The sequence below is a fragment of the Silene latifolia genome, chromosome 7, assembly GCF_048544455.1.
Source record: "Silene latifolia isolate original U9 population chromosome 7, ASM4854445v1, whole genome shotgun sequence".
NCBI lineage: Eukaryota > Viridiplantae > Streptophyta > Magnoliopsida > Caryophyllales > Caryophyllaceae > Silene > Silene latifolia.
Genome location: NC_133532.1, coordinates 37,878,493 through 37,890,353, shown reverse-complemented (window position 1 = coordinate 37,890,353; position 11,861 = coordinate 37,878,493).

The following is an 11,861-nucleotide window of genomic DNA, read 5'->3' as shown; positions in this document are numbered from 1 at the left end:
TATCCGTTTTAAAGGTATTTTCGACATAAATCAATCAACCCGATGTAATTATTGTAGTTTTCATTGTTGTAATTTTTATTTATTGTATTTATCATATTTCTTGTATCATTTGTATGCCTTCACATGTAATTGAGCATTAAATCCTACTTCGACATTAATTGTATGCTAAATTACGTGTTAACCGACTTAGTCTAATCTTCACATGCTAGGATCAAAACTTGGATGTTGCATTGCATGCATATAATCAACGATATATCGAGTATAAATGATGTCCCTAATCATTAGTAGAGGCCGCTATCGAGGCGGGCGGGATTAGGTGTTCGATCAAAAGAGCTTCCTAATACGTACCCTCACCCCTTACTCCAGATCTCTGTGAACATCCGTGTTCATTGGCATCCACGAGAGTCTTTCTAGACATATAATGCTAAGGGTAACGATTGCTTGGTGTTCATGTCTCTACTTTGTGTCTTGACATGGCACGAGGTATTCGAACGGATCCAATTTCCCATAAAAATTGGTGGCGATTGCACAAAATGCAAACGCTTGTTCTCTCTCCCAAGCGCCCCCGTGGGCCCATTGTCCACAGTTTGGCGACTCCGCTGGGGATAATACACTTACGTGTAGCCAAGGGTGAAACTTGAACAAGGTTAGGGAATAGTTTGTACAAGACAATTGTCGGTTTTCATAACTCGGTCTTCCTAGACCGTTTTATTCGGCCTTCCTAGGCCCAACCCAACCCATTCGACCAATCGTCCCGTCTAAACGGTCCTAATTCTTATTTGGGCCTAAATATGGATAGCGATTGACGTCATCCATACCATGATGCTTACTCTTGTTTGTATCAAGGGCCTTCACTACTTGAGGAAATGGACTAGGAATCGGCCTTACTCTTGTTTGGTACGAGCCTCTCCACAGACTTCGGGTTTGATGGTTCGGTATGGCAACCCACCCTTTAAGCCAAAACCTTTTTAAATGCACTCAGCATCCCGTTATAATGCTTGTATAAATGTGTGTACCTTACGTGATCACCATTTCTAAACGAAACCATGACGATATTTGTAAAAAAATCAAAACCCTTTTTTAAATGAAAATTTCGAAAAAGGCCATTGATTAGCGCAAAACCGAGTCAAAACTCTGTCGAGTCAAATTTTGGGCCCAAGCCCATTTCAAAACCTCACCTCGAGTCCACTCCTACAACTACACTATAGTTGACTAGGATACACAATTTCAAAACTTTGTCTTTTCTTCAAATCTCACTCAACATAAGTGGCACACACCCACTTCACGAGTCAAAACATTTCTTTCTTAGCAAGTGTGTTAGAATGGTCGATCGTGTTTTGATTCGTCGTCGATCTCTCATCCAGTTTTCAAGATGCCTGAAACAAGCGACGTGAACTTCAACCAACTTCAAGATGGTAATGATCGAATCCTAGCCGCGTTAGCTCAAATCCAAGTTACTCAAGATCAAGTATATGATCGTCTTGACACCATCGAGGGACGGATCTACGCCGTAGAGGGGAGGTTGCCTCCTCAAGGAAGTGAAGTAGTGGGTGACTTCGCGAGTGAATCCAAGGACGAAAATCCTCCCATGGGAATGACTGTAGCCGAGAAAAGACTACAATACTTAGAGGAGCAATTGATGTATCTCAAAGGGGATGACATTTATAAGGATAATAACCGCAAGTATGAGGCCGTAAATTCTAAATTGCCAACCAACTTCAACATGACGGATATCCCTAAATTCAAGGGGCACGAAAACCCTTTGAACCACATCCGTGCTTTTAAGGATTACATGTCTATCAAAGGCATCAAACCCGAGATGTTCTTAAGGATCTTTCCTTCATCTCTTGACACCATCCCAAAACAATGGTTCTACTCTTTAGAACACAAGAAGATCGCTACTTGGGAAGATGCCGCGATCGAGTTTGCTAAGCAATATGCGGATAATGCCGAGATCCAAGTTAACATGCGCACTCTAGAGGTTCTTACCCAAAATGACAAAGAAGGATTCACCGACTTCCTAAGTAGGTGGAGGAAGACTAGTACCCAACTAGTTGAACGCTCGGATGAGGCTACCCTTGTGGAGAAGTTCGTGGACAATCTCAAACCCATCTATGCCAATCATTTGAGATACCAAAACATCAAAACTTTCAAGGACTTAACCGTACTAGGAACAAGGATTGAAGATGATATCCGTAAAGGGCTCTTGTCCAAAACGGTAGGTCGAGGATATCAAGGCTCAACAAGTCGTTCATACGGCTCCACTAGCAAGACCGACGAGGTTAACCTTCTCGAGCCATCCAAGAAAAGTACCCCACCAAGGAAATTCACAAATCTTGGGGACACTTACTCCAACGCTCTTAAGAGGTTAATGAAACAAGGCAAACTCCAACCCATAGGACCTACTCCCGAACCCGAAAAGAAATCCAAATTCTGGGACGAGAACTCGTGATCTTGTGAATACCATAGGGGCAAGGGGCATGACACAGAAAAATGCTACAAATTGAAAACTGTGCTTCAAGACATGATTGAAGATGGTCGACTACCAATACCGCCGGGAGGTAAACCCAACAACACTCAGAACCCTCTTGGGATTCTAGTGATCACAAGTGAAGAATCTACCTTAGATTGTTCACACCTGATTTCTCCAGTCGAAGATGAGATCCAAGCTGTTAGTCTATTATTTGGAGAGGATCGATTTGTTAGAGCCGCGCAGGATGAGATCATTACCATGATACTTCAAGACGATCACTTCAACCCCACCGCGTTAATCACAGAAGCTAACGCAAACCAACAGAAAGGATGGAGAAAATCAATCAAGTGGACCAACAATCAAGGAAGGCTCTTCAAGCTCACCACTGGAGAAGGAGAGATGTTCAAATGAGAAACAGAAGACGATGAATTTGAGTCAGAGTCGGAGTCGGAGTCAGAGTCGGAGTCTAGAGAGGTCACTAAGGAGTCTCCTCCTGTCGTCATCCCCATTCCCTTTGTTTCTCCTAGCTTAGTCTCGAGTAGTAACAGTAGTTTGGGAAATGTCCCAACCACTGTCCCTTTACCGCCACTGACCACAGATCAGATGGCTTCTTTGTTTCAACTTTTCTCAAACTTTAATATGAATAAATCGGGTTACCGCTACTCTTTGTGTTATCTTGAGTGCAATTCTGTTTACGATGATACTGAGGATGACCAAGACCCAGACTCAATTGAAATACCTCCCTACGTAGCCAAATAAATACTACAGGAAGGGGAAGGGGGACCAGTAATAGAGAACACCGAACCCATCAATGTAGGAACCGAACTAGAACCCCAAGAACTTAGGATAGGGACTACCTTGAGCTCTACCGAAAGGGCCGACTTCATAGACCTCCTACACGAGTTCAAAGACGTCTTCGCTTGGTCCTACAAAGACATGCCAGGGATCGACGGGGATATCACCGAACATAGAATCCCGATTAAGCCAGGTTTCAAGCATGTAAAATAGAAGCTTCGTCGAATGAGAACGGAATGGGCTCTCAAGATTAAGGAAGAAGTCGATAAGCAATTCAAAGCCGGGTTCATCAAAGTTTCCGAGTATTCTGACTGGGTAGCCAACATAGTACCTGTACCCAAAAAGGATGGGAGAATCCGTGTTTGTGTTGACTTCAGGGACTTAAACAAAGCAAGTCCTAAAGATGACTTCCCTCTACCACACATCGACATATTGGTGGACAATACTGCAGACCACGCATTGCTATCCTTCATGGATGGGTATGCGGGTTATAACCAAATCAAGATAGCCATAGAAGACATGCATAAGACCGCCTTTGTCACTCAATGGGGAACCTATTGCTATACAGTAATGCCGTTTGGGTTAATCAACGCCGGAGCTACATATCAACGCACCGTAACTACACTCTTACATGACATGATGCACAAAGAAGTTGAGGTATATGTAGACGACATGATTGTCAAGTCCAAGGATAGAGAGGGGCATATTGCGAACCTTCGCAAATTTTTCGCAAGGCTACGAAAGTACAACATGAGGCTCAATCCTCAAAAGTGCGCATTCGGAGTAACATCGGGTAAACTCCTGGGATATGTTGTTAGCCAACGAGGTATAGAAATAGACCCTTCCAAGATCAAGGCTCTTATCGAAATGCCACAGCCTCAAACAGAAAAAGAAGTCAGAGGATTCCTAGGAAAAGTGCAATATATAAGTCGATTCATATCGAAACTCACCATGATTTGTGAGCCTATCTTCAAGAAGCTCAAGAAAACGGATCACACCATGTGGGATGATGATTGTCAAAAGGTATTTGACCGAATCAAGGAGATATTGGCTAAACCACCAGTGCTCATGCCACCTCAATGAGATCAACCACTTGGTTTGTATCTCACAGTAACCGAAACAGCCATGGGTGCCATGCTAGCTCAAACCGTAGGAAAGGAAGAAAGGGCTATCTACTACCTTAGTAAGAAGTTCTTGGAGTACGAGTTCAAATACTCACAACTCGAAAAGACATTCCTCGCTCTTGTGTGGGCAACGAAGAAGCTACGCCATTACATGCTTAGCTACTCCGTTAAAATATACTCCGAAATGGATCCAGTCAAATACCTCTTCGAAAAACCCGTCCTCAACAGACGCCTAGCAAGATGGACTTTGATGCTATCAGAGTTCGACCTCAAATACGTGCCTCTGAAAGTTATAAAAGGGCGCGCCGTTGCCGAATTCTTCGCAGAGAATCCCATCAACGATGCACAAACGATAGACACTTGGTTATTTCCAGACGAGGATATACTCCAAACTGATGTAGACTCCTGAGACCTTTACTTTGATGGAGCATCAAACTTAAGAGGATTTGGAATAAGAGTGTTGCTCATTTCTCCTGAAGGCAAGCATACACCAATCTCTGTCAAACTCGACTTCGAGGTGACAAATAACGCTGCAGAATACGAAGCTTATCTCATTGGACTACAAGCGGCATGTGAGCTTAGGCATAAAAAACCTCCGAGTACATGGGGATTCATCCCTGATCATCAATCAAGTTACGGGATCTTGGAAAATCCGAAGTGAAAGCTTGGCACCTTATCAAGCTAGAATAGACCAAGTTGCCCAATTCTTTGATCACGTGACCTATCTACACCTACCTCGGGAAGAAAATCAATTTGCAGATGCTCTTGCAAAACTTGCATCTTTGATTAATATGCCAGATAACATGGTGGAAATGCCTTTATGCATCGAACGACGGTCAGAGCCAGCTTATGTCCACCAAATCACCGACGAAGAGGAAATCGCACAGGAACCCTGGTTCCAAGCAATCCTAAATTTCAAGCTCAACGGCACCTATCCACCAGATATGGACAAAAGGGGACAACGTGCTATACGCCTACTAGCTTCCTAATACGTTCTCATGCAAGGAGAGTTGTACAAAAGAACACCTCTTGGTGTAATCCTACCTTGCCTTGATCATTCACAGGCACGGAAAGTGATGGAAGAAGTCCATGATGGAGAATGCGGTCCTCACATGAGTGGGCCCATGATGGCAAAGAAAATCACACGTTTGGGGTATTATTGGACCACAATGGAATCCGATTGCATCAAATATGTAAGACATTGCCACAATTGCCAAATCTTCGGCAATGTACAGCATGTCCCTCCTTCATTGCTCTATACGATGACATGTCCTTGGCCATTTTCTGCTTGGGGAATTGATATAATCGGGAAGATAACCCCAGCCGGAACAGGTGTTCACTGTTTCATCCTAGTAGCAATCGACTATTTCACCAAATGCGTAGAAGCGGCTTCCTACACTAGTCTTACGGCTAAAAACATGGCAAAGTTCATACAAAACAACATCATCTGTCGATACGGTTGCCCACATGAGATCATTAGTGATAATGGATCACATTTCCAAGCTGAGACTGAGCAATTGCTCGCCAAGTACTAAATTAGGCATCACCACTCTTCGCCATATAGACCACAGACTAATGGCGCGGTAGAGGCAGCAAACAAAAACGTTGTCACAATTCTCAAGAAAATGATTGACAACTATCGAGATTGGCCAAGCAAGATACCCTTTGCTTTGTGGGGATATCGCACATCTGTTAGAACGCCCACTGGGGCCACTCCTTTCTATTTGACTTACGGCATGGAAGTTGTACAGCCAGTCGAGTTAGAGATACCATCCTTGCGTATCTTACTCGAGAGTCAAATCCCAGAAGCCGATTGGAAGAGGGATAGATATGAAGAACTCATCCTCCTGGATGAACGTAGGCTACGCGCCTTGCATAATGTCCAAACATATCAAGCACGTATCAAACGAGCCTTCAACAAAAGGGTCAAGCTAAGGAACATCAAGGAAGGAGACCTAGTACTCAAGTCGGTTAGAGCTCTTTTACCTGTCGATCCACTGGGAAAATTCAAACCTAATTGGGCCGGGCCATTTCTAGTCAAGTCCATACTTCCAGGGGGTGCGATTAGAATCACAGACCTAGATGGAAATGAGTTTTCCAACCCGACAAACCTCGACCAACTAAAGCGGTATTATGCCTAGAATAGGAACAAAAACGCGCCTCGCGTAACCTCACGTGTCGCTCTTGTGGCACTAAATAAACGGCCCCTGGCCAAGCTGAAATAAGCTTGATGCGTGTCATTTATATGATGTTTTACATCCCATTTTACACGCATTTCAGAGCTCATTCTTGTAGTTTATGAAAGAAATGTAGATTCATATACATATTAACATACTCTTATATGTCTAAGTAATTTGTCATAAAATTAAAACGGATCTTATGCATGCAAACAATATAATAAAATAGAGGAGAAATCATGTCCTTACATAGTAGATTTCGGCTAATAGGGCACAAGAGAGATCACCTTTCTCTTCTTGTTCTTGAGCTTTTCCAATGGAAGAACAAAGATCTAAGTGTAAGATCTCTCCCTATGTAATATACCCAAGGCTCCTCTTAATTTAATTAATATTACAAAACTAGTATAATATTAATTATAGTAGAAAATTGAACCAAAAATATTTATAAAACACTTAAGTATTTTCGGTTTGATGAGAGATAAAGAGAGGATTTTATTTCTCTAGAACTTATGTTTTTGGATGAGTTGAATGAATGAATAATCTAAAACATTTTAGAGTATTATTAGGTAAAATTATAAGAGAAAACAATGATCATTTTACCTTCCCAAAAACCGTGTAAGAGGGGCTTTAGGGTGAGCCAATGCATGGAGAAATTGTTCTTCACAAGGAACAATAGGCTTGCATGGCTAGGTTGCTTTATAATCAATGTGTTTTCCACTAATTACACACAACATATAATTAGCTCAATTTCCTTCTAATTTTCGGCCCACTTAATAATATGGATTCCATATTATTTTTGTCAATTGTCAATATGTTACATATCATATGTCACATATATTTGTCATGTATTTTTAACATATTAAAAATCAACGTATTAATAAAAATACGTCACATACAAAAATCGACTTAGTAATTTCATAATTACTTGTGCCAAAATATTTTACCATTTATAAATCACAACAGATTGTATTTATAACAATTCATTCAAATTAATTGTTACATTAAACAATTATTTCATCCGAGTAATGATACAATTCAATTACTCAGACCGTATCTTATTAAATCACATTTCAATATGATACGTAAATTTTACTTCCAAAATCGTCCGTCAATTTTCTAGTAATTTAATTAACTCGTAACATTATACGATTAATTAAATAATCAATTAAGAGTATTGCCCTTTAGGTATGACCTAGGGGTCAACTGATCACCACCGTCACACGACGTAATGTCAAACTCTAGTCGACCAATCATTACCGATATATGTTGACCACTTGATGCGAACAATATTACTTCCCAATTGTATTCATTTAATGAGACTTAAACATGTGATCATCATGATCAACAGTCGTGATCGCATTATTGTCGGAGGACACATATTCCAACAATCTCCCACTTGTCCTCGACAAGTGTGCGTCACCAATTCTCTTGTCCTATTACTATCTCCCACTCAATGCAAGGTGTCTTTCAGGTCGTACTTGCAAGTGATCATATCGAGAGTGGTTTCCTCGATCCGGAGAATAACGATTGACCGGATTTATCCACTGGATGCCATCCGAGCGTGGCCACGCATTTCCAGTTCATTACTCCTCGAGTGGCCCTGAGATATTGTTATAACCCTGACAAGGGGTGGACAATTCCTATCGCACTCATTCCCTTCGACTAGCCACAGCCATCATAACCCAAAATATGCCCATTTGACCCCATTTACGAAGGTCGTAGTAACACAAATCAAAGTTAATCGAAATCGTGCCATCTTAGGAGAATAGTCTTTAGTCAAAAGAATCGACTCATTCGAATACTATAGTAGCTCTCGCCACGACCAGGCTATATAAATTTGCCAGAACTCTATAAGCGGTCATAAGGCCCGACAGAAAGTTCCTAACAATCTGCCTATGTGATCGACTAGTCATCTCACATGACTCTATGGCACTTGAACTTGCCATCAATCGCATCACACTCTAGTCACTTCGAGACGTCACCTCATATAAGTAACTATGGGCAAAAACAATGTTAATCCATGTTCACTTTAACGGGGTTCAATTGTCTCTACAACCCGTTTGGATATAACAATGTTCAAGGTGAGTTAATAATAACTCAAACGACAAGTGTCGACATCACACCCGGGTAGTCTATATCATATTACAACCATGTGATGTTTATCATAAGTGTAAACACTTATTGATTGCAATAGAAGTTTAACATCCCATGTGTCCATGTGTTCAAACTTCTTGCACTTGCAATTTCCTTCACATTCATGTTCTCATAGCATGAATCTTACCAAGTACACATTAAGGTTCTTGACCTTGGTTTTGGTTCTTTAACTTGAAAGAACTTTCTCATCGCTCATCTCATAACGAACGAATTTGCGATGAATAATACAACTTGTACCGATCAAGTATTCCATCCACACACAATGCACTAAGTATATGTTTTGTAGAATCTTGTAACAATTGACAAGATTATTAGCTTAGTACTTCTCACAAGTCCTAGCTTTATTAGGAAAGATTGTTTTTGAATAACCTCTTATTCAACCAAGCATCTTTCCAAAGCTTCTCATTTCTCTTTCTAGCTCGAAAGTTTTAGGATTCTCATAAATCCTTACCTGTGTTCGGATTTCATATATATGTGCAACCTATTGTCACATAATCGAGTATTCCGTCAAACACCGAAATCGCTCATCGGATTCTACTCGAGAATTCATGACGTTTCTATTATGGCTCACCAACCAATCATCATGCTCTTATGCATATGATTCATAATTGACATGTACATGATTATTCTAATGGCGGAAACATTAGTTACTAATAATCATGAGATCAACCGTTCTCAGGTTCAATGAACTACCATGACTGCTAATGGTAATCCCATTTTCATTCATATGAATAACCTATGTAAATGTTGATACGATGTGTATCTCTTTAATACTAATCCAACATCCCATGATGTAATTGGATTCATCATTGTCCATTTTCATCCTGAATTGAAAACTCAAAAGCTTCTTTATGAAAGAAGGTATTAGCTTCATTCTTTAATGAGTAATGAGTTTTATACATTCAAGGATGATAGCTCCCACTAAATTCTATGTCTTCACATGAGAATTTCCTAACTCCCACTCAATTCTACATATTTCGAAATTGACTTCTTAATCGAAATTTGTCAAGAATATAAATATAAATCGCTTTGCCAAGTTACTAGGATAAAACCATATATGTTCCCATCATATCCTTTCAAAATGCCTATTTTGAAGTGGTCTCATCTCAACCTTATGGAAAGAGATTTTAAATCTCTAACACACTCATGTCATAATGATGTGTAGCAATGTCATTATTCAAATACAAATAATATTTAGAATAGGTCCTTTGGAATACCCTTTCGGAAGGAGGTTTAACCATTTCATAGCGAGGTTAAACAATGACATTTGCGTGGTTAAAACGTTGGCTATTGAAGATATCGGAATATCAATCTTTGCAACTTGATCATAACTAGTACGTTACTATGATTCATTTAGGCTCTTAAGTAAAACTCATGATTGAAACTATTGGTCAAATGATTCATAACCTTAGTCAAAAGCTTGTTAAGACTTTACATTAGTCATTTTTCTACCAAAACTTCTTTTGGTCTCCTCGTGTAGTTATCTTGAGAATAAACTCTTATGATTACTTCACTTGGTCTCTTAAGTCATTTAGAACTAACTTGAGACTATAGATCTCATCTATTTGGTATACTATGTAAATAGATATACCTTCATTCAAATCATTCTCTCTTGCGTAGATCTTCATTTACACAAGTACACAATTATATCTTGCCTTGTGGGTTGTGTCCTCATTTTTCTCCCACTCTATCTTTAGAATGAATACACTAAACATTCAAAGATAGCATATGAGACACAAATTAATGATGTTGAAGTATAAGGAGGACTACCTCATAGGTTGACTAATTGTTATTGATTTCATATGTGTACTTGGTGGTTGACATACCTTTAAGAGAGTTCATAGACTCAAAGTCACTTTATAAATGATCATACACAAGCCTTAAGCATGTGGACATATAATGAAACCCGTCATTATAATTGTCTATTAGATCACTTTTAGTGAATAATCTTATGTTTCAAAACGCAAGCATTTAAAGATGAAATTTTTAGAACATAAAGGATAAATGATAAAACGGGTGACTTGGGTTGTAAACCAAGTCACCATCATCCAAAATACAAACCATTATCCAAAATACCTTTCCATGTCGAACACGGAAATTCAAAGTTCTAAAAATTCAAAACATAACTTAAAATAAGACAATGAAAAACAAAGCTCCATAAAAGCTATCCTTAGCTTCTCCATGGTTTCTCATGCTTGTTTTTCTTTTCCCTTGTCTTTGCTTGGTGGAGGCCCTATTTACAATAAAAAGGGAGATACATTATCACAACTTTGCATCATAATACCATAGTTGAATTTAGAAACATAAAAGAAGGTTAGTCATCTACCTACTGGAGTGATCTTTCCAGCTTTGATATCACCAAGGTATTTGGAACAATTTCTTTTCCAATGTCCCATGCCATTACAATAATGGCACTTATCAAGAGGACCCTTCTTGACTTTGGATGTGCTAGCTTCACAAGACTTAGCTTTGGTGAATGTGGGAGCTTGCTTCTTGCCCTTTCTCCCATTCTTCTTGAACTTCCCCTTACTCTTTGTGCTTATGTTAAGCACATCCTTGGGAGGGTTCACATTTAACCCCATGTCCCTCTCGGCTTGCACAAGTAACTTGTGCAACTCCTCAAGAGACACATCCTTGTCTTGCATATTGAAATTCACCCGGAATTGCACATATGCCTTGACCTTAGACAAGGAGTGTAGAATCCTATCTACGATGAGTTCTTTGGGGATTTCAACTTTTTGAATCTTCAAGGTCTCGACAAGCTCCATGAGTTTGAGCACATGAGGGCTAACTTTTTGGCCCTCTTTGAAGTCGAGATCAAAGAATGCCGCGGCCGCCTCATATTGGACGATCCGCGGAGTTTGTGAAAACATGGTCACAAGCTTGGAGTAAATCTCATTAGCATTGCCCATTTTGAAGGCTCTCCTTTGGAGTTCCGCCTCCATCGCAAATATCAATACATTTTTCATTGCGGCGGACTCCTTTTGGTAAGTCTCATAGGCTTCCCTCGTGGCCGCGGTGGACCTAGTGGAGGGTTCGGGTGGAGAGGCCTCGGTAAGGTAACGAAGCTTGTCGTCACCTTCGGCGGCTAATTTGAGTTGGGCATCCCACTCGGAGAAATTTGACCCATTCTTTTCA